The 17148-nt window shown below is 39.9% G+C and overlaps 1 long non-coding RNA gene across 1 annotated transcript; it reads left to right on the top strand.

The window, feature by feature from the left end:
* The first annotated feature begins 7581 nt into the window (after positions 1–7581).
* LOC122492795 lies at positions 7582–16883 on the top strand. Its single transcript, XR_006299769.1, has 3 exons — positions 7582–7836; positions 12011–12184; positions 16091–16883. It is a non-coding gene; the product is annotated as an uncharacterized LOC122492795 (long non-coding RNA).
* The last annotated feature ends 265 nt before the right edge of the window (positions 16884–17148 follow it).

Below are 17148 nucleotides of genomic sequence, written 5' to 3'. Positions count from 1 at the left end.
CCTCCCTACCTCTCTTTTGCCTTCTTATATTCTGGCTCTTTTATTCTCATCAAAATATTATCTCTGAAGAGAATAAACATGTAAGAGTGTTTTATGAGGACAGTGACAGCAGCTTTGCTTTAACTATTTATTTCTGTTCCCTCACACCCTTCTCCCTACCCCCACCCCCACCTTTTTGACTAGGTTATAAAAACTTAAGCTGGGGTTTTCATGGGAATATTTCAGGCATCCATGAGGCTGCCTGAGAGACAAATTTTAGGGGTTAGAGGAGGGTCAGGAGGGTCAGCACCTTGATAAAGCCTCTAAGGTCACATCACATAACAAGAATTGATGACATCAATGACATCATTGATGACATACCTTTGTCTAACAGCCACTTTGTATACGGACACCTTGTGTTTCTCATTGTAGCACAGTTGTGACCGAAGTGAAGATACATTTCTTTTTGGCACTTTCTATCACAGCAGCTAATATTTATAGAGTGTTTTTTTTACAAAGCATTTTTATTATAGAGAATGTGAAAGTATCCTAGAAGTAGAGCCCTATGTGCCCATCACTCAACCCCAGCAAACATTAGCCCATGGCTGGTTCTGCTCCATTCATACCTCTGTCTATTTCCCTGGAATCCTAGATATCACAACAATTACAGAATGCTATTTATGAGGCAGGCATCATTTGAGTGATTGCTATATATTAGCTCATTTAATCCTCACCACACCCCTATTAGGGAGGCCTCATTATGATCTCCATTTTATAGACGACAAAACAGAGGCAAAGAAAGATTAAGTGACTTGCCCACAGTCGTACAGCTAGTAAGCACTTGAACCCAGGCAGCCTGTCTCTGGAGAAAATACTCTGAACCACTATACTGTTCAGCTGATCAAGATTTGGGAATTTGAGCCGCCTTCTTTTCCTCTGCTCCCCATGGGAGCACTCAGGGCTAGAACTATTGGTATTTCAGCTCTGGATTTGCACTCAATTTTCGAAGCCCACCTACAGTGTTGTTCCTTAGGGAAAATGAATCAAGTCTCCCAGTTCCCACCATTTTTTCCAGGACCATTCATAGTGAGCCATGGGTCCTGAGATGATCGAGCTTCCTGGCTTTGTTGCCCTCAGGGCTGTTGATTGCTAGGTTGCCTGTAACATTTATGGCATGCTAGGTAGAAAAGGAAAAAAAACAGTACAGTGGGATCTTATTTTTGTGAAGAAAAATGGTATATAATAATCTTTACATCCACACACACACAAGATTATACACATAGACACACACCAGATATACACACAAAGACTCATACCAAATATACACACAGATGCACATAGTGTTTACACAGAAACATACACACATAGAAACACACAGGTAAGTTTGGTATTATCCTTCTATGCAATTTTCTGTGCTGTTAAAAACATAAAGTTAGGAAGTGCTCTTTGTTCCATTTTCCCTTCTGTTGGTTTAAAATTATATGTTCCATTTCTATTCTTTTATTGGTTAAGGGTTTTTTTTAACATTGTAGTTTTTGTTACATATCCATGAATATATTTTTGTAATAAAGACAAGAGTTATAATCAGTCTGTGTCCCTCTCTAGGTCAAGACAAGAACATTTACTTCTCTTTGTGCTTCCTCTGCTTTCAATGTTCATATGATCTAGAATGTTACTTCTAAATTGCTCTGACTGTCCTTTTAAATAAATACTTATTTAGAACTAATCCATTCATTGTATTCTTTGCTTATAAATATTTCTTGGGGCGCCTGGGTGGCTCAGTTGGTTTAAGCATCTGATTTCGGCTCAGGTCATGATCTCACGGTTCACGAGTTCAAGCCCCACATCAGGCTCTGCGCTGTCAGCATGGAGCCTGCTTGGGATCCTCTGTCTCTCCCTCTCTCCCTCTCCCTCTCTCTCTCTCTCTACTCCTCCCCTACTCTCACTTTCTCTCTTTCTCAAAATAAATAAATAAACTTAAAAATAAATAAATGTTTCTTATCTCCTACTCCTTCCTACTATGTTCATTTGTTTCTCTGTTGGAGTACATTCTGGAGTATTCCTTTAGAAGATCACCAGTGAATGCTAAATCTTCTGAGATTTGAATCTCTGAAGATATTTGTTTTCTTTCTTAAAGCATAGTTTTCTTTCAGTATTTTATATGTGTTCTTGAGTTTCTAAAATTTCACTATGATGTCTAGAGACTGATTTAAAAATTTTGTTGTGTATATGAGTAGTGACACTCATTCGATCTGAGGATGCTTATCTTTTTTTTTTTTTTTTTTTTTTTTTTTTTTTTTTTTTTGGTTCTGGCAGTTTCTTGGTGATAATTTCTTCAAACATTGCCTGTCTTCCATTCTCTCTATTCTCAGGACAGTAAACTTCCCAAGTATCATCCTTTAGTCTTGTGTGCTCTTGTTCTTGCCATTTCATTGTACTTATGCCTATTCCATACACCCCATGATGCATTGTTATTTTTATGGTAAATGATTAAAGTTATTTTAAGGAAATTTAGACATAATGCACATATATGAAAATGTTCAAAATAATATTGGTATACTGACATATTTTCCTTTCTGGAGTGCTTAATTCCTTCTTGCACAGCCAGGTTTTCATCTGGTACAATTTCTGTTCAGCCTGCAGAACTTGTCTTTGTTGGGGCTCCTGGGTGGCTCAGTCAGTTGAACATCAAACTCTTGATCTCAGCTCAGGCCTTGATCTCAGGGTCATGAGTTCGGGCTCTGCACTGGGCTCCATGCTGATGTGAAGTCTACTTAAAAAAAAAAAACTGGGGCACCTGGGTGGCTCAGTCAGTTAAGCATTGACTTCAGCTCGGGTCATGATCTCATGGTTCGTGAGTTCAAGCCCTGTGTCAGGCTCTGTGCTGACAGCTCAGAGCCTGGAGCCTGCTTCCGATTCTGTGTCTCCCTCTCTCTCTCTGCCCTTCCCCCACTCACACTGTGTCTCTCTCTTCCTCTCAAAAATAAATAAAAAGCATTAATTAAAAAAAATTAATAAAAAAACCCCAAAACAAAAAATCTTCTCTTTGCATTTCATGTGGTACGGTCTGTGGAGAAAAATTCTTTCAACTTTTGTCTAAGAATGTTTTTATTTCATTTCCAGTTTTGAAAGATATATTCACTGGATATAGAATTTCAGAGTTGGCAGGTTTTTTCTTTTAGTACTTAGAGATGTCATGCCATTGTCTTCTGGCCACTATTTTTGATGAGAAGCTAGTTCTCATCCTTATTATTCTTTCCTTATATAAAATATGTGCCTCATCCCACCTTTTGAAGCCTCCATTTGTTTTCAAGATTTTCTGATTTGGTTTGTTGTTTGTTTTCAACTGTTTGACTATAATGTGCCTAAGTGTGGATTTGTTGTTGTTGTTGTTTTTAGATTGTTTGGGGTTTGCTGATCTTGTATCTGTGGGTTGATATCTTTCAACAATTTTGAAAAAATTTCAGCCATTATCTCTTCAAATACTTCTTCAGTCCCTTTCTTTTTTTTCTCTTTCTGGAATCCCAATTATATATATACAATCTGTTATATGTGTGTGAATATTTCCCTCCAGACTATATAATTTGTCTTCCAATCTTATTTACGGTGTTTTTCCCCATTCTGTGCATAAATTTGAATATCTTATATGGATGTCACTGAATAAGAACATTATAACTCTGTACTGGTCTTTTTTTGGCGATTTGGGCATTATGTACAACATGTAAAATTGGGTAGCCTGCAAATGCCATTGTCAACTTTAAAATAGTTTGTCAGTTGAGTTATGAACACATAGCATGCCATGTTGTAATGACATGTTGAAGATAGTTGTAGCTCTAGGTGTTTTTATACATTTTGGGTAACATTAAAAATACTTATTCATTTATATATTAGAGTTCAGCTTAAGTTTTGGTTCAAAAAATTCACTTTCTAAAATTGTTGCAAAACCACTGATCTAGATGATACTCTGGCAATTTGGTTTTGACTGGTAGTATTTATATGAAAGTCTGTTCTGATTGTTGTTTGGGCTTTAGTTTTGTTTTGTTTTAACTGAAGGAGCACTCTTTTGCTGTTACCTTTCTGTGATAGGAACTTAGTTCAATATTCTCTGTGGCTCACTAGGGACAGACTTGCTCTGAATCCTATACCATTTCTCTGCCTTAAGAAGCTGTCGTGGACTCCCAAAGATTTTTTTCTTAGCTCTCCTGCCATGGAGAGCTCTAGGTATGGCAGAGGACCTTGAGATTAACTTTTTTAAAATTATAAAACTTAAAAAAATGAATTAATATTAAACATAAGGTGGATAAAGCAGAAAACTTCCCAAATGTTAATAAACATTAATGGGCATTTATCAAATGCCCGTGCTAAATTTTGTAGTGTTGGGTACTTAAGTTACTTTTTAGATTGTTTGATTTGGAGCCATGTTATTTATGTAAATTTACTTGTGAAAATAGTATCTGGCTCTGAGTTTATCTGCTTTTTCTTTCTCTAAAGATCAGAGCCAGATTTACTATGGCACAAGTGAAACACAAGCTTCATCCAGGTCTTTCACTTGAGTGGACCCCCAAGACAGCTGAGTGTTGCTGAGGGTAGTAGAGTGTCATGGGCAGGGGAGCCAGGCTGCAACCTGAGAGCACTTCCATATAAGCATTTCTAAGTTACAAGAGAAAAGAACTAATCTCTAAAGCTCCAGGATTTGTGTGTGTGTGTGTGTGTGTGTGTGTGTGTGTGCGTGTATGTGTGTGTGACTTATTTTCTCATTCTAAATTGAAATACACATCAGTCACTAATTTTATAATTAAAAGTTTATATTCTTTTTACAAAGAGGCCTCCTAAACTATATAAGCCTCAAGCTTCACATAGACTCTTATCCACCCCTGGTATTGATGGTATTATTCATTTTTTATATTACATTTTTTTCTGACCATAAAAATATGATTATGGAACAGTATCCTTCATGGTGCCATTGTATGAGTTTAAAAAGTCATCCTTTCAGGGTATCTGAGGGGGATCAGTTGGTTAAGCGTCTGACTCTTGATCTCAGTTCAGGTCACGATCTCACAGTTCGTGAGATCAAGCCCCGTGTTGGGCTGGACTCTGCACTGACAATGTGGAGCCTGCTTGGGATATTCTCTCTCTCCCTCTCTATCTGCCCCTCTCCCTCTCATTCTCACTCTCTCTCTCTCTCAAAATAAATAAATATACTTTAAAAATTTTTAAATTAAAAGTCATCCTCTCTGAACAGAGGCAGTGCATGGGTCCATGACATGGAGTGCTCTGTGGGCTTGGTTCCCTTCTTCAGTGCACAACTGCACAACTGCATGTGGCAACCTGAGGTCCATCAAAGAATTTAGAAAATGCAGAGAAGTTTATAAATGGAAATAAAGATTACTTATAATTCCACCTAAAAATAACTAGAGTTCACATTTTGACGTACTATACACACATACATACACACAATTGGCATAACATTGCATATACAATTTTTTATCACTTTTTTTGGCATAGCATTATATATTAAGAATGTTCTCATGACGTGAAATATTCCTTGAAACACCATTTCTAATTAATTGCATAATAGTTCATCATAGGGCTATTCCTTAATAAATTTTGCATTTTTCTAATACTGGTCATTTGGTTTGGTACCTACTTTTTCTATTATAAATAACATTATGTGGAACATCTCTATGCATACATTTTGATTCTAGGTTCTTAATTTCCTTGTGACAGATTCATGGGAGGTTAATTATGGATCAAATGGTTAAAGCTTTTATTTTAATGCATTTAAGGCACATTCTCAAATCATTTTCCTGAAATGTTGTTCAAATACATGGGCTGCCATGAGTTCATTCTACTCCATGTCTCCCTGACATAGTTTTAATAAAGGTAGTGGCACATTATTATTATTATTGTTATTGTTATTATTATTAAAGGCAACTGCCCCTTTACTTTCTGTAATCCTCTACAGTGCTGATTTGGTTATGTGGCTCTAGACCAGAAGAACAGCTCACCCAAGACAATGTAATATCTGGCCTAAATTTTGCAAAACTATCTTATTTCTTCACCCTGGAGTGAAGCAGACACTCATGTCTGACAGCATTATAAGTAACTCAGATCAAAGTATTGATCAGGAGTGGATATGTTGTTTTCCAGTGGGAGGATAAGGATGGAGAAGCCAATCTATTATTGCCTCTATCAGCTATCTCACTGAAAAGCGATTGAGCTAATGATACCAACTTATAATTGTCAATTTGTTTTAGCTAGAAAGTAGGCAATAACTCATTGTATTGTCAAGGCATCTGTTAAGAGGATACTGATGAGGATGTCAGTTTCCAAATTTGATGCTTTTCTCCTTCGTGTACATTTTTTAAAAAGAGAAACAAAACCCAATCTTTTCTTAAATGAAAAATGTAGATGGCTCTTCAACCTCTCTTTCTGATCTCCAAGAACATATGTTTTGCCATTTAATTAGAATTCTGTTCTGACTACCTGATCTTTGCTAGTGTAAGAGCTCTATCTCCTCACCTAGAGTCTATAGAAATAATCAGAAGCTAATCAGTATCCTTGCTTCCATGAAATGAAATCATAAAACTTTAGGGAACCTGAAGAAATCCTTGGAATCCTGTAGTTCAGAGTTGTAAACCTGTAGCCTTTAGGCTGAATCTGACTTATAGCTATATTTAGTTTAGTTTATAGTATTTTTTAAAGTTATTTTTATTTAGTTTTATTTATTTATTTATTTATTTATTTATTTATTTATTTATTTGATATACCAAATTGTTACACCTTTATTTTAATTGCTTTAGAAAATAGCCATTGTATCAAGCATGGTAACTTGGCTGCCAACATAGTTTTTCCCAACAGTCATAGTAATACAAAAATCTGCCAAAAAACAAGAGTCCAGGGCCAGATGGCTTTCCAGGGGAATTCTACCAAACATTTAAGGAAGAATTAACACCTATTCTCTTGAAACTGTTCCAAAAAATAGAAATGGAAGGAAAACCTCCAAACTCTTTCTATGAAGCCAGCATTACCTTGATTCCAAAACCAGAGACCCCACTAAAAAGGAGAACTATAGACCAATTTCCCTGGTGAACATGGATGCAAAAATCCTCAACAAGGTATTAGCCAACCTGATCCAATAATACATTAAAAAAATTATTCACTGCGACCAAGTGGGATTTATACCTGGGATGCAGGGCTGGTTCAATATCCGCAAAAAAATTAACATGATTCATCATATCAATAAAAGAAAGGATAAGAACCATATGATCCTCTCAATAGTTTTTATTTATTTTGAGAGAGAGAAGGAAAGAGAGAGAGGAAGAGAGAGAGAAAGAGCAGGAGAGGGGCAGAGAAAGAGGGAGAGAGAGAAAATCCCAAACAGGCTCTCTGTTGTTAGCGTGGAGCCCACTGAGGGGCTCAGTCTCATGAACCATGAGGTCATGACCTGAGCTGAAATCAAGACTCAGCCGCTTAACCGACTGAGCCACCCAGGTGCCCCATTTATAGTATTTTTATATCTTAGGAATAATTATGGCTAATATGTATTAAGCTCTTATCCCTTCACATATGTTGTGTTATTTAATCCTGACAATTATTTTATGAGTATTATTATTGTCTTTATTTTACAGGTGATAAAACCAAGAACTAGTGATTTTAAGGAACTTGCCAAATATTGGAATCAGTAAGAGGTAAACCTGGGGTCTGAACTCAGAAAGCATAGTTCCAGAACCTACTTTCCTAACTGCTACAAGGAAGGAATTGCCAACATTAAAAAAAAAAAAAAAAAAAAAAAAAGTCAAGCGATTTCACGGAATCATGGGATTCATGCCCTCTCTTGAACAGTTGTAACATATGGTGAGTGTCCACTGGAGGTGAAGAGTATTCTCCCCTTTTGATTGGATACATGTTCTCAAATTTGCCTTTCTTTAATCTAGCCTAGTTCTCTCATTTGTATAATAGCTTGACCTTTGTCTGCATTTATTACCCCTGATCTAATTCAGTTGTGCTCAGCTGGGGTGATTTTGCCTCCCCACCGCAGGGGACATTTGGCAATGTCTGAAGATATATTTGATGGTCCTAACTGGGGTGGACTGGGGATGGGGGTGCTACTGGTGTCTAGTGGGTAAATGTCAGGCATGCTGCCAAACACCTAAAGAATTATGTGTTCCAAAATGCTGAGGTTGGGTGACACCCATTGGATTTAACATCCCCATTTCATAGGTGGGAAAAAAGACTAGAAAGGACATGAGTTGCTCCAGATCCCAAAGCAAGTCAAAGTCAAGGGTGGGAGGGTCCACATATCTCACTTCTCCCTGACCATTTCCAGGTTATAAGCTTTGCAGGCCTTGAAGAGAGATTTTTAAAAAAAATTTTTTAACGTTTTATTTATTTTTGAGACAGAGAGAGACAGAGAGAGACAGAGCATGAGCGGGGAAGGGGCAGAGAGAGAGGGAGACACAGAACCGGAAGCAGGCTCCAGGCTCTGAGCCATCAGCCCAGAGCCCGACGAGGGGCTCGAACTCAGGAACGCGAGATCATGACCTGAGCCGAAGTCGGACGCCCAACCGACTGAGCCACCCAGGCGCCCCAAACAGAGATTTTTATAAATGGTATCTTTCTAGTTTGCTTTGTTAAAATGAGAAAAAGAGAACTAAATATTACAATTGTTGTGAAAAATCTTCATTGTCTATCTATTGAATGGAAGATTTGCTAATTAAGAATCCTCTAATTAGCTTTACATGAAAAATGGTATGCTTTCAAAGTAGCTGGCAGGATCCAACTATAAATCACACCCTTTTCAAAGAATCTCTAATATGTATTTATTACATAACAGGCACATGTTGGCTGGGAATATTGCTTTTTCTTCATAAAGTGTGCAGTTTACAAGGAAGAGGAGAGACACTACTTTCAGTTTTGATTCAGTTAATGACCAGGAAATTCACAGTAAATCTCTAAACTATATCCCTTTATTGTGGGTTTTTATGATTTTGTAGTCAGGTGAGATAAGGTGGTAGTCTTAGCTCAAACCTCTATACTCCTTTGCTTTGCATAGATTCTGTTCAGACTGTTGCTATAGTTCAACATACATGTTGTAGGTTGAATATTTCTGAGACTTCCTGAAGACCTGAAATGGATTACATAGACCAGTTACCTTCATTATTTGCCTCTTTACTCAAAGGGCAAGAGAGAAGACAGAGCTGGGAATTTAAACACATATGAAGGATATAATCATAGCTAAAATTTCCTACCTGGCAGGCACTGTCAGAAGTGCTTAGTGTGGACTATCTTATTTAATCTCATTTTACCAGTGTTTCCTGCACAATACTCTGTTGATATACGTGATGAAAAATATATATTTTACATAATCAAAACTCCAAGGTAGGAGAGCTCTGGGGTTGGTTGATTTGGTGACTTAACAGTGCCTTCAAGGACTCAAGTTCTTTCCATCATTCTAGACTCTCCTTTTCAGGGTGGTTGGAATAGTTCTCAGGGGAGGTAGCCTGAGGTAGCAACATGGCTGTTGTAGTTCTGGCCATCACATTATTACTTTGTGTGTGTGTGTCTCTCTCTCTTTTTTAATTCAGTGCAGAAACCTTTCCAGAGCCCTCTTGCATACATCCCTTTGCACCTGATTGGCTGCAATTATGTCATTTGTCCATTCTTTAGTTGCTCACTGTCAAGGGGAATGGAGTTACCATATGGGTATAGTGAAACACTGGGCTGTGAGGAGGAGGGTTAGCTGAACAAGATCCGGGTTCTATTAACAGAAAGAAAGGGGATGACTGACAGGTAGGAAACCACAGGGTCTCTTACAACCATTTTGAGCTGGGTTGAGTTTCTGTTGCTGCTGCCTTAACACTGGGCATGATAGCAGCCCTTTTCTAAGCAAGTGGGTTGAAATCCACGCGGTAGAATTACCCAGTTCAAACTTTTAGGAGCCCAGGACAAGCTAGTGCAAGCAGAGACAGGGCTGAAAGGGTGCGCTGCCCTGCCCTACTGGCAGGCCTAGGAACCAGACCCCTACACGCTGGTTTGTCACCAGGCAGGCAGTCCCAGGTGCTCCTCTCTCTGCCCAGTGGCGAAGAGCAAGCTCTGACTCTACAAGCTGACACCAAGAAAACCAAACTCATCCTCACCATCAGCTGATAAGCTTTCCCTCTCAAAACCAAGGAAAGGCCTGGGTCTTTCTCACTCACTCTGGCGCCACGTTTTCTCCTTTGAGACTTGCCTTGAGGTTCATTTTCAACTGATTTCATCCACATTAACACTGGTGAGGAATCCATTAATGAATGCTCCTATGCTTCATGGTTGTTTCCTTCTACTATGATAGTCCAGACTACTGGACAGCAAATCAGTATTTATGTTGGCTCTATATCGACACTAGAGTCTGAGTCTGAATCCTAACTCCAGGGACTGCTAGTGGGGGATCTGGTGAGTTACTTGATTTCTCTAAACCCTAGATAATGATGGTAATGACATCTCTCTCTCAAGGTGCAGATTAAATGAAAATATGCACACAAAATGTTTAGAACAATGCCTGACACATAATAGGACTCAATGAATAGTAACTATTAATATTATTAGTTAGGAAATAGGCACAAGTTCTGGAGTGTTCCATAGCTGACCAATTAGTAACACTGCAGTGTCAAAATCTAGAATCAGACAAATAGATTTCTTCTACTTTTGGGTGATCCTCTAGGCCTAAATTTTATCCCTTAAAAAAATGTCCTGTAAATGTAAAACAAGACTGTTGTGAGAATTTAATAAAATAGTACACCCCGTGTTTAATTAAATACAACTATTAATACATATTCCAATTCTCAGAGACAATGTGTCTTTGCTCTGTCAAGACTCGGTGTATCCATATTCCATGAGCTCTTCTGATTTGGGTTTTTTTTTTCCCTCTGCCTCCCTGCTAGTGTCATCGGAGCCCTCTCCCAGCCTCCAGAGATTGTGGAAGTTTATTTAAACTTCGGATTTACAAACTGGCTGTCCTCCCCCATTCTTCAAAGCCCTGGGCCTAATTGGAATGCAAATGTCTCCCCTGGTAGCTGAGCATTGCTTCTGTCACTCCGGGAAGGCCCTTGGCCATCCAGGGCTGGATGGGAGGCAAAACGTACCCCACCCCCGGGGTTTTCCATCTTTGTGGGGAGAAAATGATGATGATGTATGAGACAGTGATGCTTTGGAGTCCAAGGAAGACATGACAGACGGGATAATATGGGAGGAAAATACTGTCTTCATAATGGAGACTGATGGCCTTTGCTTGTCTTCCTGGCATTGTTAGGACTGGGGCTGAGCTGGGCCTTCCCCATGCAGTGGCAGGTTGGGTATGTCGTCCATGATGCCCTCAGTGGTAGTCTTCAACCAAGGGGTGGGGGATGGGAGAAGCAAACAGAGGGGGTTTGTGGGGGTGTTGAGCGCAGGCCTCAACCCCCCTTGGCTTTGACATGCATGTTTGTCAGGAATGACAGGCCTCTCTGGATCTGTTCATAACTACTGGCTTTGGGGTCTTTTACCTTCCACCCACTCTGCCTCCCCAAACCCCCAATAAAAAACAACTATGTTAAGCTAAAAACTCTTAAAAAGAAAAGGCCCCAGATCCCTACCAAACCACTCCTACTCCCCCTTCAGGCCCCTGCTTGGCTGCAGGAAAGAAAGCCTAAAACTAGAGTAGGAATGTCATCTTTAGAAATCATCTTTTGGAGCAGTTTTATTAATTTCACTTCTCTGTGGTTACCACATGTTTGGGGAAGACAATTGGTTTCACAGATCTGTGTGGGAGGCTGAAGATTTGGCTTTGAGGCGGCAGAGAAAACCTACCGCGAGAACAGGCTCACTAATTGACATACAGCAAAGATGTTCTTTAAGGAAACTTTTCTCCTACTGCCTGTTTTTTTTTTTAATCTAATTTTTAATTTTTAAGTTAATTGTATTTTTTAAAAGAGAGGCTTTTAAAAAGTAGTAGAGGCTTTCCTCTACTCATCCATTTCCCACCCTGATTCCCTCCCCACAGTTTCCATTCCAGAAATGAAAAGGAAGACTGGACCAAGTATTAAGTCACAATTTTCGTTTCAAAGTCGCTGCCAGTGGCTACCAATCCAAGGCCAGGGCTTCAAAAGAAATGAGTCCTTGCCTCCTGGGCTCCCATCTCTGACACCTCCAGCTGAGACGTTTCTGACCGGAGCATGGTCCTGGCAAGGTACGGAGAAGCAGGTGATTCCGGGCCATGCATGAGCCCTCTTGTACTTGGGAGAAGTCTGTTCACAGTTACTGAGGGCACTGTTGCAGGACCTCCCTGGTATATTTTTTGAGATGTCAGCTTTTTTCAGATGTCAGCTTGAATGACTGCATCATCCAGATAGAAATCAGTTCTGATTCTAAATAAATAATAGGCCAAGCTGAAAAAAAAAACAAAACTCAATTGTTTGATCTGCGGGTGGTGGTGGGTGAGTAGCTGCTGTTTTAGAACTTTGAATGTGGGTCCCTTGGCGTTAGCTTTATTTAAAATAGAGTAGTAGCTCTTCATGCTCTCTGAAAAGTTAATAGCCCAACTTAAAGGAGATGGTAGCCCCGCAGCGCTTTTACGCTGCTAATTATACTGCCCTAGTGGGAGGAGGAGTACATGGCACTTTGGAGAACTCCCAGAAGACAGGGTTCCTCCCCAGCAGCTTCCATGATGACTTGAGATGGGTAAGAGGTTTACCAGCAGATGTTTGAGAACTTGACGCGAAATAGGAGTGACAACAGGGACTTACATCTTTGCCCAAACATTCAAGAGATCCCTCAACTGGTTCCCCAGGTGTGGTTGGAAGCAACCATGGTCACTTTTCCTTTCCCTCTGTTCTTTCATCTGCTCCATCCTCTACTTCTTTGTGCCATGTAATCAGGTCCAGAGTGAGCTGGGAGGGGTTTGTCCCCACTGTCTCCATTCCAAAGTTTCCCCAACTATCATGAAAGTGAGCAGTGTGGCTGAGCCAGTCACTTGTGTGAATCCCGAAGAACTGGCTTGGTGAAGTTATGGCAAGGCAGGGAGGTGCTCTAGAGGTCCTGGTGTGGGTGGGAGGCTGGTCCAAGTGCAGACCATGACAAGAAAGCTGCCATGGAGCCCTTCTAGAGCTCCTGGGGTGAGGAATTGAATCTTAGCTCTGTTGTTTTTGTGACCTTGGCTGAGATCAAAACCCTCCCCAGAAAAATGGGAGTTATAGCATATCAGCCTGCCAAAGAGGGGTATTATTTCAAACGCAAAAGCATTACGTTAAAAAAAAAGTGAGACCCAGGGGAAGGAAGGAAAAAGGGGGCCGTGAGTGGAGAGGAAGTGACACGTTTCGTGAAATCGGAGCTTTTTAAGGTTGTTTTGGGCACAGTTTCAAGAGGAAGTGCCGGTTTATTAAGACAAACAATTGCTAATCTAATCTCTATCAAGAGACATATTTAAGTTCAAGCACATTTTTTTTTTTTTTGCCTCTTCTGGATTCTGGATTTTCAATTGAATGCTGGAATATGAGTGTAAATCCAATGGAAGCAAAACAATTTACGGAAGAACCATTTCTGATTTCTGTTACATGTATGAAGTTGGAGAAAATTGATCAGCAATCCAGAATGACTTGATTTTTTGGACTTCTGCCTCAAGCCCCCTTTCTTAATTAAGTAATTAATCTTCCTTTAATGAAGACTTCCTCCTTTGAAGGTTCCCCAGACCCCTGTTCTTGTCAGCCTGCCCTCTTCCAGGCTCTGAGGCCCCTCAGGCACACGTACGTCATGACCACATCGCCAGGCTCCAAAGGCCTGATTACTTGCCTGCTTTCTCTACTAAACTGGCTTCTTGAAGACTAAAAACACCTAGCCCATGTTAAATGCTCAATAAACATTAGGTCAATGTTGAATATGGTTGGGATATAGAGAAATAAGGATCATCTCTTTATTAGTTTTGTATTGCCATGTAACAAATTACCACAAATCGAGTGGCTTAAAACAACACACATTTATTAACACAGTTTAATTCACTAACGCAGTTTCCCTGCATCAGGAGTCAGGGCACAGCTTAGGTGAGTCCTCTGCTCAAGGTCTCAGAAGGGCTGCAATCAGGCGTTGACCTGGGCTGCAGTCTCACCTGGGGGCTCTGAGGGATGATCTGTTTCCAAGCTCATTGAGGTTTTGTTAAGAATTCATTTCCTTGTGGTTGACTGATGTGGTCCCTGCTTCTTTCTTACTGGCTGTTGGCTGGAAGCCACCCTTAGGTCCTAGAAGCCACCAGCAATTTACAACATGGATGTTTGCATCTTGAAGGCTGGCAGGAGAATCTTTCTCACTGTAACTGGCTAGGATAGAATCCACATAGCATAACATAATTAAAGGAGTGACATCTCCTCACCCTTGCCTACTCTATTAGCTAAAAGTGATTCCCAGGTCTTGCTTACACTCAGGAGATGGGATTATTCAGGGTATAAACCAGGGGAGGGGGCAAGCTCAGGGTCTATCTACCTCAATCTCTATGTATAACTAATTCCACTAGGACAAGAATTTTCATTCCAAAAAAAACTCCAAAAAACAAAACAAAACAAAAACTTGTTTCTTTTCTTTGAGGCTTGCGGGAGAATAGCTTACTATTTCTAGTATGTGCTCTATTATTTGAATCAGTTTCTATATTTTGTAGTTGCTTGTCCAGAAAAATACAGTGATCTGATATTTATCAAATAACATGCTATATAAAAGTCTTTGTGTTAATTATTCAACTATTGGTTCTCAGCTCCAAGTCCCTGTGACAATGGGACTCTGCAAACTGTATTTCCCCTTTGTTAGCTGGCTTCCTGTTAGGTTCTTCCGATAAGGGGAAGAGGGGAGGAGCAGGAGAGGAGACTTGTTCCTTCCTATTTGGCTGCTCATGCTGGCATCTCCCCTTCATCCAGCAGTGACAGTTGGTTCTGGTTCAGCTTCTTCCAGCACTTCTAGAGCCAGCCTCAGTATACTCCTCAGAGAGCAGCACTAGCTGGGTGGTATTCCCTTCATGGAGGTCTGAGCCCAGCCCCATGGAATCTTTCTCTAAGCTTGTAGGTTCTGATCACTCCATTCTTCTCTCTTCATTCTCCTTAGTGCTGGTGGCAATTGCCTGCAGTTATTACCTTGGTGTTAGTTCAGTGTTTTCATTTTGCTTTTTCAGTCCTCCAACACATATTTAACCAAACCCCTATATTATATTCTCTCTGTTAAAATACCTAGCATGGTTTGTTTTTCTGACTGGCCCTGATAGATACAGTATCATAATTTTCCATCCAAGTTGCCAAGACATTATAGGGTTTCAATAACTGCTATTGGAATTTTATATGCCAAAGGAACTGACATTTAACAAAGAATTGAAACCCACCTTCTGGTTCCCAAGTTGATGCTTTTAGAATGTTGGGGCCATAGTTGACTTTGCCAGTCTGTATAAGGCTTCCTGGCTAACTAGTAAGAGATATAAATAGGCTCACGGGGGGTGATTCATTTATTACCCAAACTATAGTGAATCATGACTAGAGAGACTCCAGCCTCTGAGAAGCCCAGACTTAGAAATTAGTAAAGCTATTTGTGTGAAGTTATGGAATATACTCAGATATCCCTATTTCGCAGATGAGGAAACAGAGTAATTTCCATGCAAGGCCTTCTTGCCAGTAGAAGGCTTCAAGTCAGGCACTATAGTTACAAATGTCTTCTCACCTGGACCCTAATGAACTGGTTTCTCTTCCTGTGTCCCCTAACTTTTTTAATGACATATGTACCCATGTTCAAAATCTATGAATTACTAAAAGATGACTCTGTCTGACTTTCTCTCTTAAATTAGGTCTGCTGATCTTACTCCATAATGTCTCCTTCATTTGTGTTCTATAGTCTCTGAGTTTTGTTAGGCCCTCTTTATCTCTTGCCCACGCTATTAAAGTAGCCTTGTGATTAGTCTTTCTGCTGTTATCTATTTGGTCCACTCCTACCAGAAAAACATATCTCAAATAGAACTCATAATATTGCTTCTTTCCTCAGAATGCCCTACAGGGTAACAGTCAAATATCTCAGGTGGAAAGGTAAACTTCCATCAAAATTTGTTCTCAGCCTCTGTTCTGCTTCTCTCTTTTAGGTGTTCTTCATGCCAGCCAGACCTGTCCACAGCCACTAGAGCCTGGCCTACACTCCTGCTGAACTTGGCTTTCCCCCTGCTGCAGCTCACATACCCCCTTATCATGGACTCCTCCTCCCCAACCCTATCTCCTCTCCCTAGAGACATTCTCACGTTCCACTTCCTCCACTCAGCCTTCCTTTAATTCTCCTAACTGAAGAACCTCTTCTTTTTACTTTCTGAAATGACCATGTAAGTCACATGTAGATGGTGATGATAACTATAGGAGCAATACAGCTAAGCTAACACCTGACGATGGTCTATTCTGCTCCCCAGCACTGTATACACTCTTGACCCACATTATCTCATTTAACTCTCATGGAGCTCCTATGAAATATGAACTTTTATTTGTATTGCTGAGTAAGCCGCCTTAGTAAGGTTACATAAATTGTTCAAAATCTCATAGCTCATTTTATGTCTTATGTAAATTATTTGTATTCTCTTTTATTTATCCTCCAAATGGATAATTGAGATCAGGGAGCATTCTTTGTTCAGCTGTGACCCCTAAGCCTATGGAGTATCTTGTGCATGGTGGGCAGTAAATCACCAATTTGCTGAAGAGTCTCAGAATTCACAACTTTTGCCACCAAATTGGTCATGTTTTTTGGTGCTGAATTTTATTTTATTAAAAAATTTTTTTTTGTTATCTATCAAGCATACACCTGTGTTCTATGTAATGTAAGTCGAGATGGGGAGCAAAAAAGTGTTTCTAAGAAGTTTGGAATAAATTGATTCCTGTTTTCCTTCTGTTATAGTTTGAGAGAGGGTTTGTCTTTATTTGAGAGGGATCCTGAAGTCTCTGCTTCAGGAAGTTACAAACAAATTTAGGAGCACTTTCAGTTTGTAAAGAAACTCTGCTCAAAATGCAAAGAATCCTTCTGAGTGTCTGCTGGTGATCCCTTGGTTTCCAAAGTTTGCATTTTTGCTTATTGGCATATATTTTTTAAAGCAGGGCATTGCCTGACACAATGTGGGAGGCACATCCCTTTGGAAAAACTGAATGTCGCTGGGCTTGGGGT

The sequence above is a fragment of the Prionailurus bengalensis genome, chromosome D2 (assembly GCF_016509475.1).
Source record: "Prionailurus bengalensis isolate Pbe53 chromosome D2, Fcat_Pben_1.1_paternal_pri, whole genome shotgun sequence".
NCBI classification, from domain to species: Eukaryota; Metazoa; Chordata; class Mammalia; order Carnivora; family Felidae; genus Prionailurus; species Prionailurus bengalensis.
This window is presented reverse-complemented; position numbering and strand designations above follow the sequence as displayed.